The sequence below is a fragment of the Poecilia reticulata genome, chromosome 15, assembly GCF_904066995.2.
Source record: "Poecilia reticulata chromosome 15, P_reticulata-male-v2, whole genome shotgun sequence".
Taxonomy (NCBI): Eukaryota; Metazoa; Chordata; class Actinopteri; order Cyprinodontiformes; family Poeciliidae; genus Poecilia; species Poecilia reticulata.
In genome coordinates this window covers 4154300-4175992 of record NC_088844.1, presented here as the reverse complement: position 1 = coordinate 4175992, position 21693 = coordinate 4154300, and the positions used below count along the sequence as shown (strand labels likewise).

Sequence of the window (21693 nt, the reverse complement as noted above, 5' to 3'; positions counted from 1 at the left end):
GACACAGGAGCAGCAAAGTGTGTCATTTCACACCCTACATATTTGAAGAAGTTCTCTCACCTGCCTTTGCAGCGGCTAAAGTGAAGCTCAAAGCTGACAATGGAGGATGTTTAAGTGTTTTGGGACAGTTTGTAGCAAAAGTGGAGAATGAAGACCAAGTCATGGATTTGCCACTGTTGGTTGTTAGGGGACATGGTGCTTCATTGTGTGGAAGGAACTGGTTGACAAAACTCCGGCTTAACTGGCAGCAGATTAAGTACATGGGTGAGTGAAAACATCTACCACTCAGTGAGCTTTTGGATGCTCACAGTGATGTATTCAAGGATGAGTTGGGCACATTGAAAGACATTAAAGCTGCCATCGTGGTCAGACCTGAGGTGCCGTCTACATTTTGTAAACACAGGCCTCTCCCGTTCGCGATGAAGGAAAAGGTGAAAAAAGAACTTGAAAGACTGGAAAAATGTAACATCATTCCACCTGTGAAACACAGCGAGTGGGCAGCACCCATAGTGCCGGTGCTAAAGAGGGACGCTTCCATCCGTTTATGTGTCGGTGAACCAAGCCCTTGAAGCCGATACATACCCCCTTCCACGTTTGGAGGAGCTTCTGGCGACACTCAGTGGGGGAAAGTACTTCTCAAAGATAGATCTGGCAGCAGCCTATCAACAAGTACTGTTAAATGAGGATTCTAAGAAGTACACAACTATCAATACTCATAAAGGACTGTTTGTTTACAACAGGCTTCCTTTTGGAATCAGCACAGCTCCATCTATTTTTCAACACGACCACGGAAGACGCCTGACCGATATCTTGAATAGCCTTGTGTTTATCTATGCATAACGGTTTTTGCATGTTATGTTCCATTATTATTCATTTTACATTAAGGGTTACATCTGAGTTAGATGCAGAGGTAAAGGGGATGGAAAATGTCTTGTTTATCAAGTAAGTACATGCTTGGGTTATTGTTTGGTTCTACGTGGTAATGCACTTAAGCTGGAATAAGTGTCCTTAGTATATTTTAGTTAATGTAGATGAACATGTTATTTTCATCTTAAAAGGGGGATAATGTGGTGTATTTACCCCCCACGGTTTACCTGAGTTGGTACAGTCCTGTATGGTGAGCCGTGCCAGCTCTCACTCTGTGGTTACTTCGGTTTAGCACTACAATAGAGATACGAAAATGGTCCGAGAACCTATATTCTCAAACTCCTGCCCAAGTCTGTTTATGACTTCACTGCACTTTTCTGCAACTATTTCAAATGTCTCAGACGCAGAAGTATTTCAGGGAAAGTGCACCACGTTTTTTTGATTTATGTGTTCACATCCACCTGAATAATATGTAGCTGCGACCGTGTCGCCAGAACCTGGTCCAGCTGATCAGCCAAGTTACCAGACATGACACTCGTCTAGCCATCATAGCTGCTCCCAGTTATACGTCAGAGTGGAGATCAGATTGGTTCCATTTTTTCCATCCTTGAGTACAGTGTTGGCAATAATAATCGTTGCTTCTTTGACAACTTCTTCGTCTGAAAATGTGTAGCTCTAAACGAGGCTTCCGTTGCTTTTTGTGACTTTCTTGTCGGTCTTGTGAAAAAAAGCCTGCTGCTTACCCAAAGCTGCCTTTAGTTCAGTTTTTGTCACTTTTTTAACTTTTAGGAATTGCAGTGGTTGCAGTGCGCTGCAATAAAGGTACAATAAAGCTGATAAACAGGTGAAGAACCAAACTAGACAAAACTACTTCTATACTGCCATTTCTCGCTCTGTGTCGCATGACCCGTTGCCATGGCAATTGACAAACAACAGCTCAACGAGCAGATAGAGCAGAGATTACCGATCAGGGGAATCAACACCAAAAATCAAACATTTCCCACAAAAAAAGTAGCAAAAACACCAAAACAGATCATCCAGTCTTTTGCATTATGGTGTCAGGCTCACTGCATGAAAAGTGGGATTTTTGACCCTGTATTCTGACGCGAACGCAGCTAGTCAGCGACAGATATCGACAGTTTGCATTTTCACTCACGGGAGTCGAAATCTGTCGATTGCGGAATCCTTGAGGGGGGAGTGGCGGTGAGGGGGAGCGGCGGGCGAGAGGCGTTAACGACTCTACTTAGCATACGAATAGCCTAGCCTAGCATATGCAAAGGCGCTCAGCAGACCCACATGGATTCTCAGTCATTGGATGAAAAACAATGACATCAGAGTTCATCATTGACATGTGATTGGTTGGTTGATGTGTGCCCATTGGATAGCGCTTATGTCTTTATAAATAAACCCCGCCCCAATCATTAACATTTTTAATGCTGTATTTTAAAAAATCTATATAAAAAATAAATGCTGTATTAAAATATATTCATTTGATATTGCTTATATGCAACATGTTACTGTTTGCACACAAAATAAGACATAAATGCTTGTCCATTTCTGGACCATCTGGCAGTGTTTCTTTGTCCAAACATGAACATTATGCTGCGTTCAGGACAGGTCCAACATCTCTCCTGTAGCGTAGACCTGACGTCTCTCCTGTAGCGTAGACCTGACGTCTCTCCTGTAGCGTAGACCTGACGTCTCTCCTGTAGCGTAGACCTGACGTCTCTCCTGTAGCGTAGACCTGACGTCTCTCCTGTAGCGTAGACCTGACGTCTCTCCTGTAGCGTAGACCTGACGTCTCTCCTGTAGCGTGGACCTGACGTCTCTCCTGTAGCGTAGACCTGACGTCTCTCCTGTAGCGTAGACCTGACGTCTCTCCTGTAGCGTAGACCTGACGTCTCTCCTGTAGCGTAGACCTGACGTCTCTCCTGTAGCGTAGACCTGACGTCTCTCCTGTAGCGTAGACCTGACGTCTCTCCTGTAGCGTAGACCTGACGTCTCTCCTGTAGCGTGGACCTGACGTCTCTCCTGTAGCGTAGACCTGACGTCTCTTCCTGTCTTGTAGTCCTGATGTCACTGAGCTCCTGGTTGGAGGAACTTGGGGTCCATCCTGACTCCGCCTCTTCCTCCCAGAATGCCTCCTCCTCTGCTGCCAGGACTCTCTGCCTTCCTCCACCAGCTGTTAACACTGAACAGACAATCATTATGAAATACAGTGAAATTGTTTGGCAACTTCCAGCTTAGTATGCTCACATAAGACATTAAAACAAACACATTAATACATTCTTACAAAAAATAAAATCTTTAATGAAAAAGAGAAAACACTTGGAAACAATTGGAAGAAAAAAAGAATTAAAAGCAGTTGGTAATAAATAGTAAAATATAATTCAACAAACTTTGAGGCAGATAATTTGCTTTGATGGATTTTAATAAATCACATTACTTTAATCATTCAAAGAATTGTGACATCTCTAGATTAGTAATAAATCTGACCTGCTTCTTTCTTTAGCTACATCTGGATGACTGGCAGTAGGTCCTGGATGCAGCTGGAAAGCATTTTTGTGCATTGTCTGCTGCCTCGCGCTCTGTTCTTCTCTCGCACTTCCCGCTACTCAGCAGTACGTGTCAGGTTACATTGTGTTGCATTCAATGTTATCGGAAAAAAGAGATTCATGCGCTTAATGTCCGATTTCCCATAAATATTTATTGAATTCGTAGTCGCCAGCTGGGGTGGCGAGGCTCTCATTAGATCCGCCCCCGTATGTATAGATACCAGAACAGAAGTCAGCACAGTCTGAATGTTTATTCATTGTTCTGTAAAATTACTATGCAATTCGTAAATATCATCATATTTAGTAATATGATGATATTTAAAAACAACAGAGTTACAACAAATCTGGCTGATAACTGCTGGAAACATTCAGATTTCTTTAATGTCTTTTCAGCACAGATGCTAAAAATAAAACCATTGAAGCACATTAGACACATATTTATGAGACAGATTTGTTTGCAAAAACAAACTGCACAAATGTTCATTCAGACTGTTTTCTATTCTGGTTGAGTGTCTGGTAATATTAGAATTTCAATCCTTCTCTGCAGACACAAAATGATTGACGGTTTTCAGTTGGTTTTTTTTATCACATTTTCACATTGCAATTCCCCAGCTGTCTTTGCCTTTACTCATCACCCTGAGTTCTCGGTGTCTGTGTCTACCTGCCTCTCCCTCTCTCATCCGCCCCGCTGCCTTGTTGTCTACCACAGAAAGAGTTTTGTAAAATTACCCACCGACCGTCTGTCGACGAGCCAAAAGAGGTTTTGTATGTATTAAAAATGTTTGTAACTGAGCACACAGTGTGTTTTGGTAAATTTACTGTTTGCAGAAGCATGATGGCTTATTGCAGATATGCCTAAGGGTGAAGGTCTTCAAAGGTCTACAGTCTACAGAGACCAAACACATAAAAACATACAAGTTTGGCTCCAAGAGTTAAAATATAGATGGACTGCAGGTAGAACTGAGTGAAGTTAGAATCCCACATGCTTAACTATAGTTGGCTTTGAATATAGAAACTCATTAAACCTTACTACTAAAACTGTTCAACTTCAGACTGAAACTTAATGTTCGTAGCTTCCACGGACCATGAAATTGTGCAAATTAGAATTATAAAAATAAATTTCCTTAATGGAAACATGCATTTAAAAAAAAAAAGAACGTTGATGGAGTGTTTTTGCATTAGGATAAGGTAATTTTAGGGGCTGCACAGTGGCGCAGTTGGTAGAGCTGTTGCCTTGCAGCAAGAAGGTTCTGGGTTCGATTCCCGGTCTTTCTGCATGGAGTCTCCATGTTCTCCCTGTGCATGGTGGGTTTTCTCCAGGTACTCCGGTTTCCTCCCACAGTCCAAAAACATGACTGTCAGGTTAATTGGCCTCTCCAAATTGCCCCTAGGTGTGAGTGTGTGTGTGCATGGTTGTGTGTCCTGTGTGTGTCTGTGTTGCCCTGCGACAGACTGGCGACCTGTCCAGGGTGACCCCACCTCTCGCCCGAAACGTTAGCTGGAGAGGCAGCAGCACCTCCTGACCCTGACCTTAAGGGACAAGGGTGCAAGAAAATGGATGGATGGATAAGGTAATTTTTTTAGTCGTGTCAAAATTGACTTATTTCGCAAAACTCCAATGGAAACACTTTCATTGCATCACACCAGTGACTGACAGCTAGTTCTTACTACTGGCAGAAACAATGAACAAGACAGGAAGTGGTCGTGTTTTTTAATGTCTACTTGCATGAACAAAGTTATTCACATGTGACTTTAATTGCGTTTTCTATGTAATGGAAAACACATTTTCATTGGAAGTGAAGCTAGAGAAGAGTCCTGGAACAGTTTGACAAACTGTGGGAAGCAGATCTTTGAACTCTGTTCTTGCCCATAACGGAGCGCCTCAGGGTAGCATATTAAGCTCTGTGAGAGAGGGTTCTATTGGGTCCCAGTTGTTTTTATTGACCGCCACAGTGTTAAGAACGGATAATTATCATTGGCATCAATTCTTAAAGAGACAGAGGTCCAATTCCAAGGTGTTAAATTAGGAAGTGAAATTTCTTTTAAAATGTATTTTATATATGGATCATTTTGTAACAATTGAAGTTAACATAGTTGTTTGATTGTGTTATAAAAGGATACTATGTGCTTAAAATGACATAATTTTGCCTCTACCATAATATTCATGTCTAGTCAAAGACAAACACCATTGTAATCTGTTAGGAATTCAGAGAGTAAATGAATTATATGTTTTCAAGTCAGGGTTAAAGGTCAAATGTTTGGGGAGGGAAAGTGAGTTAGGGAGTATCAGAGAAAAATGTTGGAGTTGCAAAGAGCTGATGGTGGGAAGGAATCACTGCGTGTGATGAGGATGAGCTGGAAACATCAGGTTCTATGTAAAGAATCAGAAAAGGTCTTAACAGATTGTTGACTTTGTGGGGGAAAAAGAAAATTCTAATAGATTTTGCTTTCCTTTTTTAAAGTGTCTGGCCGTACTTCATGGTTCGTTTGGAATCTTCCATGAGGGGGGAGCCGTCTTATCCAAATCCCAATGTAAACAACAAAAAAAGGAAAAAGCAGAAGAAAAAAGTAAAAGCGGAGAGAAAAAAGGGAGAGAAAAGAAAGCATGGACATGTTTACTTTGACGAATTGGCCTGTCGGACCTTCACAGACTGTTTCAATCTAATGTTGACTCTGTGTTGAAATGTTAAAGGGAAGCTTCCAAGTAGAACATGCTCTTTGCCAACATAATGTCTAACATTCTTTTTTATTGCCGTCGCTGCCTTTCAGAGCCACAGAAACCTAAAAGGTCAGACACTCAATTTTAATCTTTATTTTATATTCAATGGCATTTTGCCACAAGCAGTGAGTATTTGCAATGTAACAAAAAAGTCAAAAGCAGATATGATTAAACAAATAAACTGAGACTATGGAGGTTTATTTTAGGACGGCTGATGAGATAAAGAGGAGAGCCTGGCAGGAACACACACTGCAATCTGTTTTAGTAGAATGTTTCTCTTTTTAACACAAAATACCTAACAAAAAAAAAACTATATATATATATATATATATATATATATATATATATATATATATATATATATATATATATATATATATATATATATCATCTGATTTAAATTAAATCTTACAAATTCAGCTGTTCAGTGAAGGACTCGGTATTTGAACATGAAAAAACTGGAAAAATTATCCCAAAGGGAAATGATATATTTTCATAACACATTTCTTCTGAATATCTCTGACTGAAAACTTTGGGGTCATTCTTCAGGTTTTATCAGAGCTCTGCTCTGAGATGCTAACCAGCAAAACAAGATCCTGTTTCCATGGTGTCATAGCAGTTGTCCAAAAGTTTAAAAAAAAGTAAGAATAAAAAGTCTTTGAGCTGCACAGAATCCATAATAAAAAAATCCAAATATGCAAAATTACTTGGACCATTATTATAATACAATATATTAATGTCTGAAGTTCCCATGTGATAGAACATGAAAAGTTTGAAATGCATTCTTTGTCACGCGCTGTAATTTGCTGTATCACGAACAAGTGTTCAATTTGCATATTCATATTTAAACTGAGGATTTTAACACATTTCTTGCTGAAACGTAGAAACTTTTTTGAATGACATTTTTGGTTGTTTTTTGCTTTTAACTTTGAATTAAAGTTAAAAGAAAAGCACAAAGGATCCCAAAAAGAGGTGAACATAAAAAACAGACAAACATTCAGATGCTTGCAACCCTTTCTGGTCTGAATGTTTTTCTTCAGTCTTTAGACAGATGTCTTCTCTCTCCAGACCTAATTCTCCGTTTCTCTCCTGAACTGGTAACGAGAGAAAAGATCAGAGTTCGATCTGTCTGTGGAATCTGCTTTTAAAGTTGTTTTATTAAGATTCAACTAAAGGCAGACAAGAAAAGAATCTACAGCTTATGAGCTAAACTGTCTTTTTTTCCGCATCACACTGACAACTCCGTTTGATAAGCGAGGACTTTCAGCTGACCAGTCTCGTTAAATTTGACAGTTACTCTATTAAATCTCAAGGTAATGCATTTTCAAACTGTTGCACATGTTTTGTGAACCGTTTATTTTCTTGCAACTCCAAAGAGAAGCGGTTATAAGAGCAAATGCGCTATTTTACATTTTTCCTCCACTGGCTATCATAAAAATAATTCTGACCTTGTTCAGACAATTGTTTTAATCTGCAAGGGGGAAAAAATCCTAGATATAAGAAATAAAATAATCATATTCAAATAGAATCAGAATAAAACTCATTGGCCAAGTACTTTTACACTAAACTACTTTGATGTGTTGTTGTTGAGCTGCAGGATATTCAATGTAACCAGGTGTGTTTAGATAGTTATAACAATGAGACATTATTGTTTTGTTATATTTTTATCATCTCTGGCATTTAACTGCCAAAAAAAGAAAGAAAAAGCTGTAAAAGGGGAAGTAGGACTTCAAGGTATAATATGTGAAAACACACATATCGTAGCAGAAAGTGAACCTGATTAGTGCAAAGGGAGAAGAACAATCTGGCAATCAGTCACAGCCTGGCTGCTGCTGCTACTCTACGCAGTGATAGGCTGATGGAAAACAGCTGGACCCATTCAGCCCAACTCCTTGTAGAGACGACATGGCAGGTAAAGAAAAAGGAAAACACTAGAAACACACAACCATGAGACCATGGCAAAACATGCTGCCACTACTGCAATGCCCCTAAAACAAATTCATCCTTTTTTTATGTTTTACCTTCTCATACAACAGTTAATCAATCATGATCAATGAAAAAGTTACAAAGAAATTGTCAAAAATTCTCCAAAATAATGACAAATAAAAATACAGAATGAATCCTTGCAAAACATCCTTCAAAAACTCTTCATGCTGCAGCTTTTTTGCTTACCTCAGATTTTCTAAGCTTTTGTCTTAGGGGCGCAGTAAAGGGGTGAAAAGTGATGACGATTCTAGGGGCCCTGACCAGCAGGGGGCCCTCCACAATTTAATTATTTATATTTTGTTCATAAACATAAAATAAAAAAATTCTGGGTCCTGTCAAATACAACATTAATTATATTGTATTTTCAAAGATTGTTTTTAGCAGTAAAAGTTTAATGTTACCCCTCCCAGACCAAAAAACACACATCCATCCGTCTTTGCCCTGAACCCTCCTGAACCTGCATGAAATGGTTTGTTCCTGCTTGGAGCTTAACAGTGATGTATGTAGCTGCAGTCAGTAGAAGCTGCAGCTGAATGCAGCGGCGACTGTTGCAGCTACTATGCTGCTAAGAAAAGTTATAAAATTGGATTTTTAAAAACAAAAAAATAGAGAGAGAAAAAGGCCAGAGTGTTAATTTATAACCCAGTTTTTCTCCAAGAGAGGTGAGTAGACTGTGTGAGATTATCAACCATTTAGCATAATTAGCTTAGCTACAAACTACTGTTTGCCTCCATTTCATTAGCATTTAATGAATTAAGGAAACAAATTACCAACATATTCATATATTTAATTTGTCCCTTGTACCTTTTACCACTTAACAACAGGTGAGTGAGTCAGCAGCAGCTCTAACCCACGTCCCTCCTGACCTGTTCTCTCCTGAGTGAAATTAAAGCTGCAGTATGTAACTTTTATATAAATATTTTTCCCACATTTTTTAAAACTGTCATAATGTTGTGACATTATGGTATGAGAAATAATCTGTGAAAAATCTATTTCCTCTGCTTTCTCCCAGTGATAGAAACAACCAGTCAGTGGCAGGAGAGTTTTAGTGCTGTCAAACACAATCTCATGTGGTGCTGCTCATCCTTCCTCCCCCTCAGTTTGTGCCATGCTGCAGCTAGCATAGCACAGAGCTGTGCAGATTCAAACTGTGAATGCTCAGTTTAGTTAGCATAGCTACCAATGACGGCAGATAAAGTTTCTTGTAACAATAAGTTGTTTCTCCACCATTAGCTCATTTAGCAGTGAGTGAATGAGGATGATTGACAGCGCTAAGAGCGTTCTACTGGTTCTGATTGGTTGTTTTGGTCAGAACGGTGCATCACTTTAACCAGTAATTCAGGAAGGAGATGGAGGAGATTGATCTTTTCACAGATTATCTGTCTCATAACAAACTGCTACGACAGCTTTAACAAATATGGAGAAAATATATTTTTTATTAAAGTTATGTACTGCAGCTTGAATAAAATGCAACTACATAGCATTTTTAGAAGTCTGGATTGCTTTATGTGTATTTTGCACATTACCTTTGACTGTTGCTCATGGAGACATTTCAGTATCTAAAACTAATAGAAAACATTTAAACAACCTACTTGCATACTGGATGTGGACTGCTGGATGTTAAATTCATGAGCAATAAATATTGTGCTAATTATCAGTATTGAACCAAAGAAAGCAACTCAGACGCAAGCCTTTAAAATTGTGACGCTTTTTATGGGTCAAATAGACTCAAGAAATTGTAACAGCAGCTGCGCGGAGGGCCCAAGATTTCTGGCAGGGCCCCTGGTTGTATGTAGTAAGACTTTAATTTACATTCCATAGTATCATGTTAGATATTTGTTATTGTCCAGAGAAGCAGAAGTACAAGACAAGCTGTTGTTATTAACTGTTATGGTCAATATCGCCTTGGCCCTGTGAACCTGTGGTCTCATCTCCATCTCATCCCTCCGGGAGGTGGGGGCGGACCTTGAACACAACCCAGTGTTTATATCAGCAGGTTGATAGCAGAGCTGGCAGAGACAGAGACATTCCTAATGTGTCAGAGCAGAATAATCCCATCGCAGTCAGGCGCTGGTACACATGTGAGTCAAAGAAACTTTTATACGGGAGTCGCATTTAAAGCATCAACATTCCTTTAGAGCTTTTAAGATGCGTTTCTAATTCTGACATACCTTCTAGAATGCATTGTGATGTTTCATCAAGAAAGTATAAACTTGCATAAAGTTTGAAAAAGAAAAAAATCTGTTTAATAAACACCAGTTATAGCTACAGCAAGTATAAACAACTTCAGCAGTAAATATGTTTGTATTATATATTTGTGATCATGTTTATTGACAGTCGATGCTGTTTGTAGTTACAAAGTCAACAGCAGCAATCTGGGTTATTTAGTCTGTACATTTTTCAAAGTTATATTTTTATCATGTTATTCATTCATTCATAAATGTCATAGTTTGAAACTCAACATTTAGTTAGACAGTTAAATATTTAGCTCCAAACTATGGCGCACCAAACTAAGTATTTAGCAAGCTACATACAGAGTTAATATTTAACAAGCTAACATGGAGTTAAATATGTAGCTTACTAACTAAATGTTGGACAAGCTAACATTTAGTTAGCTTTGTTAGGCAAGCTAACACTTGCCCAACAAACTATTTAGTTAGCACTAGCTAACTAAACAGATTTGGCAAGCTATGTGATCTAGCTTTGGCCTGTATTCTCCACCACACTCATCCTGATATGAACATGCAGACTGTCACATCAGAAAAAAAATGACAGTTCCCTCGCTTTCCTTTCCAGTAAAAGCTTTTTAATGCTCCTCCGAGATCAATAACATTGAACAACATCTTTAATGACAGAGTGTTAGCGTAATGATTATTTGAGGATTGAGCTAAAGCACTGCCAATGGCTGCGTACAAAGAACTTTTTCATTGCAGCACCACAAGTCTTTGGGTTACCAAAATAGAGTTGGCTACGGGGATGCTGGGATGTGTAATGGGTGGTGAGGCAATTTCAGCAGACAAAAAGGCACAAGGCTGGTGCCATTATTTGAGAGGGAAAACCTGAGGTAGGCAGTGAAAAACAGGGCAAGAAGGACATTCAGAGACAGACAGTCAGAGACAGTAGGTGATTAGGGTTAGACATGGTGCCACAGCGAGGCTCGATCTATGGAAAGAGCCTCTTAGCATGATGTATGACGTACACAAAAATTACACTTGAAGCTAATGATAGTGGAATCGTGCAGCCAGTGAGGCTGGAGGAACAATAACTGGAGTAAGTAGTTCAGGCAGTTTTATAAATGTCATATCACTTATCTGCTTATGGCAGTACTGAAGACAGAGGCATTACAAGTGCTGGCTAGCTGAATTATTAGCGGACCACAACTGATATTTAGTCAGCTCTGTTTTGCGTTTTAAGCATCAGATGTTCAAAAATGGAAAAAATAAACTAGGCCTTATATGCCTGGGTCTATGCACCAATTACTGTCATTTTGTTCAAGTATGGAGATAGCCATAGCCATACTCTCCTGTCCCTGTAAAGCCAAGAGATCTCACGATTTAGCTAGTTATTTCAACGTTGCTGCTTATTTAGCATTATTTAGACTAAATCCATGGTTTAAGCAGGTGTTCCTACCTGATGGTACACAATAAAAATGGATACTAACACCATTGACTAAATCAAAGGTAACTGAAAACCCAATCATTTTCATCTTTTCGCTTTGTCAGCAAAAACCCCACAAGGGAAAATTCTTACGCAGTGAATATGTACTGGGCCTGTGACTGCATTCCCTGCCTATACTATAAAATTAGTCAAATAAACAGCTAATTAGCTCTGAAATAAAAGTATACAGCATTGGGTCAGTATCAAATTATTTTAGATTTTTACCTTATTTCTTCGCCATGTAAGCAGTGGAGTTTGTGAAGCACCTACATATGTTGGCATGTGTAATTAGAGGCATTTCCTCAGGTCAATCCTCCAATCTTTTAATTAAAGATGCAGCTTGGATTATATTGTCTCATTAAAATTGGAAAAGTTTACTTTGTTTTGGAATATTTGGAAAAAAATTTTTTTTACCTGCATTTATTTGTTGGAACAGTTTTCATGAGATTAGTGGTCAGAAAGTCACAACTAATCTTCACACAGAACGTCATGTATTAGACAAATATGGTGGAAGTAATTTTCTGAAAACTTTGTATTTCATCTTATTTTCTCTTACTTCCTGTCAGGCTTTCCACAGTCTGGTCTGGAGAGCTGCAAATCACGCCCCAAAAGAGGCAAGTACCAATGAACAAAAAGCTGCAGAGAGTTTTCCAACACACAAGGAGCTTCTGTCGAGTGTCTTGCTTGTTCTTGATGATGCTGTTTGTTCACAGAATTCAGAGACGCACAACAAACCTACAGTTCAACAAACCTACAGTTCAACAAACCTACAGTTCAAACTAGACATTTGCAATCTACAAACAGAAACATAATCTTTGTCCGTTTTTGGGCCTCAGACCGTTAGTGCCAATAAGCTTTTCCTTGTTGGCTGATATCTCAAGATCTTGGTCATTATTTCCACACTGTTATTTCCATCACACTGGTCATTATGATCAATTTAATTTCATCGGACCACAACACATCACAACAAATGGGTCTTTGTCAATGAATACATTTACAAACTGTGACGTTTTAATGTTATTTTCGGTGTAATGACTTGTTCTTTACTGACTGACCTTTCACCCCATTGGCACAGGACTTGCTTCCCTGTGGATACGCTCTCCTCCCAGATGCAGCCGGTATCTTCTGCTTCTGTTCAGGGGTTGACACACATTTCATAGCAAACTTTTATCCTTTCTGGGACACAGTTTTCAGAAACAATATGAAGACTACATTCTGTCCACATTTCTATGTAAATAAGAAAATAATCATTCTCATTATTCTAACGTTCAGTGACTATAATTTTTAGTCTGAAATATAGAGGATATCTCTGCTGCTGCAACAGACAACTGCTGTATCTCAATGTTTAAAATAGATTAAGGCTTGAATAGTTTCACTGACTCCTTTCAGCACAACAATAGTCTTTTTCCAGCGTCCCAGCAAATATCGTTTTTGAAGCAAAAATTGACACCCAGTGAATCAAGAGAAACATTTGTTGTCCATCCCCATTGTTGGCAGATATCATGTGCGCATCAGATTTACAGGTGTATCAGAAACACACAAATACAAAGGTTCTGGTTACAACCATTGTGGAGAAAAAAGCAAAACAAATGGTGAATTAGGTTAACATAAATGCACTTTGTCCAAGTTCATATTTACATTAAACCAAACAGAAAAGAACACCATCTGCTAAATAATAACTGGTGTCGCAAACATTATGCAAAATGCAAGGGTGGGGATACAAATGTACATTCATATCTGTCATGATTTGGTATTGTTTGCGGTGAGAGACACTCGTAGGCCCAGGCAGACATTTAGAAGGTGTTTAATGATGATCCAGGGTAACAAAATCCAGAAATACAAGGAGCAACGAGGAACAAGACGTGTAGTGACAGACAGACGTACATTAGAGGAGGATCACAGACAACAGGTGGGACTAAATACACAAGGAGGGTAATCACAGAAACGAGACACAGCTGGGAACAATCAGGACGGGACAGAGACTCACAGGGGAAAACAGGACACAGAAAACCTCAAACTAACACACAGAACCTAAAGATCGTTTTCAAGGAAAACCAGGCATCATTTTCTTTTAGTTTAAAATTATATTCTACTCTCTGTAGGTCTTTTACCTAGAATCAAAAATAAAATAAATGAAATACTGTATTGCAACAAAGCACCTCTGAAAAAGTTCAGAGGTGTGAATACTAATACAAAGCTTAAATGTGTCTTTCTTTTTGAATAGTTTTTATTTTTTTTATTATTAACCTGAAGATTCACTTCCTCTTTCGACATCTGGTTGCTGGAATATTTCAGTTAGACTTAAATCTAAGTCTCTTTGACGAATTCTTAGTCAGAATTAGTCAAATATCTTGACAGGGTTGAAAATTAAATGTCACAGTAGCAATCAGTCAGTGCCTTCTATCTTAGCAGAGCAAAACAGGTTTACTCTTTACCTAGTGGTGCAACACACATCACAAATCCTGCATCGATGGTACTTTAGTGTACTATTGGTGCAGAGGGTACACAAAAGGTACCCTTTGCATCAATTGGTGACACCGATGAGTCCCGACTGGACAGTGCAGGATGCTGTCCAAGTGGCTGTGTTGTGGTTGCACACCAAGTGCAACATGCACCAACTGCTTTACGCAGAAAGACTCTGAAATAGAGATGGGTGCTGCACACAGTGTAGATAAAATCCAATAAAAAAGGTGAAGTGAAGACAACAGGGACTGAGAAGAGGAAAAATAAAGACTAGAGAAAGTAAAACTCAGATGCAGAATGCTCAAACAGAGAGGGGAAAATGAAAATAAAGCAAAACGAGGTTGCAAGCTTCTGAAAGTTTGGTGAGAATTTCAATTTCTTTAGATCAGATCCAGATCTTATGATGCAGGTCATGGCTTTCAACAATCCCATCCACGCTTATGTAAAGTTGTTAAAACTGCAAGAAAACCTCTAAAACTTATCATCAAACACTTGAAAATACTTTGGAAGGTTGAAACTCCAAATGGAGCCAAGTGGCTTTTTTCCCCACACATAAAATGTTACTTGTGATGTGCAATATCATAACAATACAAGCAGAACATGGGGGTGGAAAGGAAATAATAGGTGCAAAAAACGAGATCAGATTATGTATTTGTGCTGTGTATAATCTTTTAATCCGTCAGCCAGATAAAGGACAGTAAATCTGATACAGGATCCCTCTCCCTGTTGTGTCATCATCAGATAACACTGATAAAACTGACCTTTGCAGCAGCTGTTTGTGTTCACCCAGCGTTTAAGAGTGTCCATCACTGCACACGCAATGCAACCGATACATGATGAAAAGATCTTTGGTTTTTATTCGGAAATATTGTGGACATGCAAAACAAAATGGACCCAGATGCTTTAAAACAGCCCCCAATACCAAACAGTATTGGGAATATGCACCGTCATATTTAAAATATGCTTTTGAATAGCTGAAAACATGACAGGTTTTTCATGGGTTCAAGCCCAAATATGCATATTTCTTTTTATTATTTCTCTCTCATACAGAGAGAAATAATATTAATATCAAAGAGTTAATAACAAAAGTTTTTTTTTGGAAAATAATCTTATTCATGTTTAACCAATACTAATATTTAAAATAACCAACGCTGATCTAAGCCCAGTTTTTGAATGAAATTGGTCAGTGAAGCTAACTGACTAATTAAAGATACATCAGTATACTTATTCTTCTTCTTTCATAGATACTTACTATTAAAGGGGAGTTTTTGTTTTGTTGTTAATGAAATAGGAATTATTAACTATAGTCATTGTAGTCACAAAAAAACTACAATCTATATTAGTAAATAGAAAAACAATAGAATTTATTGTGCATAAATCAATGCAGAAAAAAAATCTTCCGTTATAAATAGTGATGGTACATTTACAAACCAATTTTGTAATTTTAGGCCATGTCAAAAAAAAAAAAGACTTAGTGGCACTGAACAGAGATAGCCTGGTGGGGGAATAGTTAATTATTATAGAGGACCAACAGAAAAAGTGCAAGGCCTCCATCATGAAATTAGATATCAAATTTTAGGAAGCAACGCCTCAAAACTGAAAATGAAATTCAGTGTAAAATGTCCTACTGGGCTGATAATTGACTGACAAATATCTCTTAGTGTTAAGAGTCTGGAGGTGAGCTGATGAGAAAAGTTCTCAACAAGCAAAACGTATTTCAGTTGAATTCCTTCAAACAGTTTTGGTAAATGCTACAGCAAAAATCTAGAGATTTGTACTGAAGGAAAGATGTTCACTGAATAAAAAGTGAAATATAAAAATACACAAAGCTGTGAAAAAGTACTATTATAATCCATGGGTATTTGTGGCCTTGGTTATTTTTGTCAATGTATTTGGATTATTGTGCCTTGCTGTAAACTAAGAGTTTACCGCATTCGGTTCTTTCCTTTGAGTTGAGTTCTGCCTTATGTGTTTGTAGAGATTTTTAGTTTGACTTGTTTCCGTTTGTAGATCTTTTGGTGTTCTGGCTCAGCTAACTGGAAATGTTTCTGCTTTCCAGCGTCAGTTGCTTTTTGCCTACTATAAACCCTCTTTAGGGTTGGGGGTAGAGGTTGCTGCTGTCTTGTCCAGGTTAAGTCCAGCTCTGAAACATGAAAAATTACAATTTTATCTGGTTACATTTTTCTTGTGACGCTTCAATGTTTCAGCTCAAATGATAATATCCAACAGACATAACTTAGAACACCCAGAGCATCTTTTCTCTATCAGCTTACAGCAACATTTGTCATTGCAGTTCCAAAATTGGAAATATCACAACGCAAACCTGCATTGTATGACCTGCTCCATGTTCAAAATGGTATTGCAGTTGTAAGAACATCACAAATGAAGCAAGCAGAACTTTAGGGTCGGTGCTTTGTCCTGTTGTTTGTGGACACTGTCCAATGGGAGCGATGACCATCACCTGCGTGGCTTTGTTTGTGTGATAGTCTACTTGCTAAAGCAACATATCGTGAAAGCAAACTGTGCCCTTACCCTAACCAATAGAGAAAAATAAAATCTGCTTTTGGTCCAAACAAGCAGACCAAAGGATGCGTTTGTCCCAGAATAAATAATGGGACAAACACGGACCATAAAGATGTCACTTAAACGTTTTTTGATTGACACAGAAGCTCAATAAAAACTGAACAGTTCAATCATAATGCTGTTTATTATTTGTACTAATCCAGTTAAGTCAGTGGAGCTTATTTTTTGCTTACATTGTTGGGTTTTTCGTGAACATCTTGAAGGCTCTAAGACTTCCACGATGTCATATGTGAAAACAAATTATCTGCATACAGTAAGCACTTCATTGTTGCAGCTGTCCTTATAACATTATGTTGGATTTAAAACACTGTAAATTCACTTCTCATAACAAAATTGCATGTTTTTCATCTGTGTTTAAGGATTTTTTCAGCCTGTAGTTCTTCTCCGTTACCAATTAGCTGGAATAAAAAGGGAGAAGGAAAGATAAGAATGAGCCTTGTTGCCCTTGAGCTTTCCAAATGAAACTAATTACTTAAAAATTCTGCGACTGCAGCCTTGTAATGCTCTCACCCTCCTGGTGATTTGTTCCCTTGGCTTTTCACCACATGACAGTCATCAAAGCATCTGAGTCACAGACCACTTAGATTTTTCAGAGAAAAGAAAATGAGGAAAGAATTTCTTCCCCTCTTCTTGTTTAGGTAATTCATCCTACCTTCTATTTGTCTTTCATCTTCTTTCCTTCTCATCCGTTTACTCATCCTCGTCCAGATCTGTCTGTCCAATCATTTTTTTGTCTTGTCCTTTGCCCTAGGTTCATTATTGACTCATAAAGCCAGAGGTCCGTAGTTAAAACCCACGTCATTGGCTGGTTGGATGTCGGTATGAATAGCAGTAAGAGCCACATTTTCATTTTTTGGCTTTCATCACTTAATTAATTCGTAGTAAGAGAAGCTTTCGGTCATTTTGGCTGCAATACTGCCAGCTGATATGATAAAACGGGTCAGGCACAGTTAAGTTAATGGGGCTTGCAGTTTTTAATTATTCAAGATAGAATGCCATGGTAAATGAAATGAAACAATATTTAATCCACATGTAGATGGGGATATTGGTATAACAGATTGTTGGTACCTGTAAAAGAAGCAGCTTTGTTTCTTTTACTCCTGTAGCGCCTGCTGAGCTCCTGCTGCGCTGCACAGCATGGAAACATTAACTAAAGGTACATGACACTGGAGGGTATTTTTCTATTGAGTATATTAAATATTTACAATTTTATGATTTTTCCCCCCACTTCAGTCTTTGTGCAGTGTTGGACTTATTTGTACTGCTGTTATTTCAAACACAAACCATATTATGAGCAGATTGAGTTTGTAGGCTGGACTCTTGTTTAAAGCAGCTTTCAAACACGGAAAGAGCTAAAAGATACATTTTAGCCTGAAGGTGGCATTACAAATTAAGTGAGGCAACACTTTAACTTGCTAATGCTTAAATGTACATAATTATTTGCACATCAGGCATAGAAAACTATTATTTTTAAAGTATGATAACCTTCAATACAAATCCTACGTTGCTACAGAACTATCGTAATATTTTAAAACAACTTTTAGCATGAATCAATCTGTAATTTAAAACTGAAAAGCAACATCGTTTTTTATTCCGACAGCTACAAAAAAATGTAATTACTGTAAGGATCTGAGTGAGTTGCTGCATTTCCATTTCAAATGTGGGAAAAACTGATCATATTTTGCTAATGTCATAAAAATGCAATTGCGTTCCATTAAATAAACAAAATTAAAATCACATGTGAATAAATTCACAAAATAAATCATTTAAAAAACATGCCGCGGCATCATCCTCTGACCTATTGTCGTCTTCATCTTTTCCCCCGGTTGGTAATCACGACTCATGTGATGTGGAAAAACTGCCCTCCTGCGCAGTTCTGCTCAAGAAAATATGACTTACAGGCTCTTCTCTCTGGCTTTCTCGCCTTTGCTTGGATGTTCTCAGGTAGAATTTCTACTGTCAGTGAACAGGAGAAGTCGTAATCGATGTGAGGGACGAGACTCAAACGAGGACAAACAATGTTCAAAGTAGAAAAAAGTTTCCATTTAATTCTTCAAAAAAAAAAATCATTAACAAAGCATAAAGATTTAAAGCAAAAATAAATCAAAGGACAAGTAACACATTTGGATCCAAATTAACTGAGGTCAACTGAACAAACAAAACTGACCTCCAAACAAAGAACAAAAAGCTGCTTACATAGGGTGGAGTTACCTAAATCTACCACATGAGGGAGACATCACACAACAAAAGAACAAATAAATACAAAATTAACTAAAGCATCCCATGAAACAAAGAAAACTAACTTTAACTTAGCACAAACAATAAGTGAATATTTAAGTGACAAAATTAAATAAAATCAACTTGAAGTCTCCCCCGTTCAGTCTTTCAGAAAATGGTTTGATCCAGGTTCCTCCTCCAGCTGGTTTATATCAGCAGCACCTCAAACAAAAAAACAAGCATAAGTAAACCATTCAGACAGACATTAACTAAAGTGTGCACCCATTAGAAAATGTATGTCAAAATGAAATAAACTTAAACAGACTATAAGCTATACTAATAAAGAAAAATATACTAACACGATGTGGTGGTGGTAGGAGCATTCACCACAATCCATGACACCGATTTTCTGCACTGGTTTAGAATTGTAGTCCACCTGTAGCTTTAGCAATATCAGCGGAGGAAGTGAACAAAGACTTCAGTCCGTTAGCCACGCTTCCAAATGTTAACATTCAATTTTTTTACAGGTTTTTCTTGGCTCTCGCGGCCTTTATTTGAAAGTGCATGGACAGGAAAGGAGGGTAAAAAGAGAGAGGGAAGACATGTGGCAAAGGTCACCAGGTTGGGATTCGAACCTGCGACGGCCGTGTCGAGGACTAAGGCCTCCTTACGTGGGTTGTGGTTAACCCCTGCACCACCACATTGCCCCAACATTTAATATGTCATCATTTGCTCAGCTTGGCTCTTCTCCCTTTACAGATTAGTTTTTTTACAGCACAGGCAGCTTCATACCAAAACACGATGTGAATAAGATTATCACGTGATAAATCAAAACTAAAACACTTTAAATTTAGTTACAGCTGGCTTAAAGATCTGTTTTTTCCAAACAAGATCTGATTTTAATCCTTTTTTTCCTTATTTCTTGTTTCAACAAAAGAAATTATAGAAAGTAATATCTCCTAAAATTGACTTATGTTTCAAACATTTGTAATGCGAGTTGAATATGGCGCATTTGACCCAGGATACAAGAATTTGTTTAACCACATGAATTAAACTAAAATTCACTTAACGTTGAACTGGCATATGTCACAGACAAACGTTAGTGATTAGATAAAATTTAAAACCTCAGCAGTGTTCACTCCTTGAGAAAGAAATAATTTCTCAAGAGCAGAGAGTCCAGACCCTCTGTACAGAGCAGATAGGATAACTGCTTTTTTTCCCTCTCGCTCTAGATCAGGGGTGTCCAAAGTTGGTCCTGGAGGGCCGGCATCCTGCATGTTTTAGTTCTCTCCCTGGTTTTACACACCTGCATCAAATGATGGCTCGTTAGAAGGCCTAAGCAGAACACTGACTTGCTGAGGAGGTTGTTAAACCACTAGGGAGATGATAAAAACATGCAGGATGCCAGCCCTCCAGGACCGACTTTGGACACCCCTCTAGATGAAGGTGGACGCTTTTTTCCTCTGCTCCCTCCCTGCCCTTGTCTGCCCTGCTTGTCCCGTCTTTTTCTATAATTTTGGAGCCTCTCTTTGCACATCATCCAAATCTACAAATTACGGATCTGGTCAACCGATCTCTCAATGCAATTGATCAAATTTTCGACGAGAAGTCTGGGCACAGAGAGCCTCTTGTCCTGCAGGGACACACTCAGTGGGATTCACCCTGGATTTATTCATGATAACAGAATTTCTGCTGTTTGGAGCTTGTGGATTCCTGTATTATCGACAAATTTGTGACAGACTTGGCCGAACTAGCAAACACTCAGAGTGTTGGTGTGGACAGAGATGAGGACTCTAAAACTCACTAACGAGTTGGAATCGATCTTGGAGAAGTTGCTAGTTTCGGATCAGTGGAACGACCAAACTAATTTGGATGATTGGGAACTGAGACGTATTAGAGACTTTGGAGAAGATTGAAATTTATAATCTTCCCGACCTAAGACATTCTGTTCATGAATTGGCTTTCCCCGTGTGGCCTTGGAAGGGCTGCATATCTCTAATCTCAGTGAAGATATGTAAACACAATGCTCTTCCCTCCTCACCCCCTCCTGTATCCATGGAGTTGCGAAGCTGAACACTCCTAAGGACATTCCTAGATAAACACCTTATCGGGCGCTCAGCAACATTCCTTCATGGCTGTTACGCCCCCAAGATCTAGGGGTTTTAAGGGGGGGAAGTGGTCAAGCTGGCTCTTCGGAGATTTTAGCATCTCTGAGTTTGTAAGGCGAGGACTAGGACAGATGGGGCAATTAATTCTTAGGCCATCAGCATGGTTTAACTAATCTACTTCTAGTTGAGCTGTGACTGCAACTGGAGCACATACCCCATCAGGTTCTGGTGCAGGTCGAGTGGCACAACCTGAGCATGTTCACATGGCAAACGCGAGTCTTGTGTCGCCGATTAGGGGTACCAATGACGTAATCATTCTCCCCTACTTTCTCTAGAATTTCATAAGGGCCATCAAACCTGGCAGACAAGGCTGAACCAGGAATAGGTAGAAGTGCAACAACCTGATTTCCTACTTGAAAAACTCTTGACGGATGTTTTATCATAGTGATGCTTCATTTTTCTTTGGGAGTCAGCTAGATGCTTCTTAGCTAGAGCATTACACCTCGACATAGGCGCTCACGAAAGACTTGCACATACT

The 21693-nt window shown here is 38.7% G+C and overlaps 1 long non-coding RNA gene across 1 annotated transcript; it reads right to left on the bottom strand.

Annotated features, from left to right (window-relative positions):
* Positions 1 to 2283: 2283 nt before the first annotated feature.
* LOC145555205 (uncharacterized) lies at positions 2284 to 4573 on the bottom strand. The gene is made up of 2 exons (XR_014091292.1): positions 3364 to 4573; positions 2284 to 3058 (listed from the first exon to the last, which is right to left on the bottom strand). It is a non-coding gene; the product is annotated as an uncharacterized LOC145555205 (long non-coding RNA).
* Positions 4574 to 21693: the final 17120 nt, after the last annotated feature.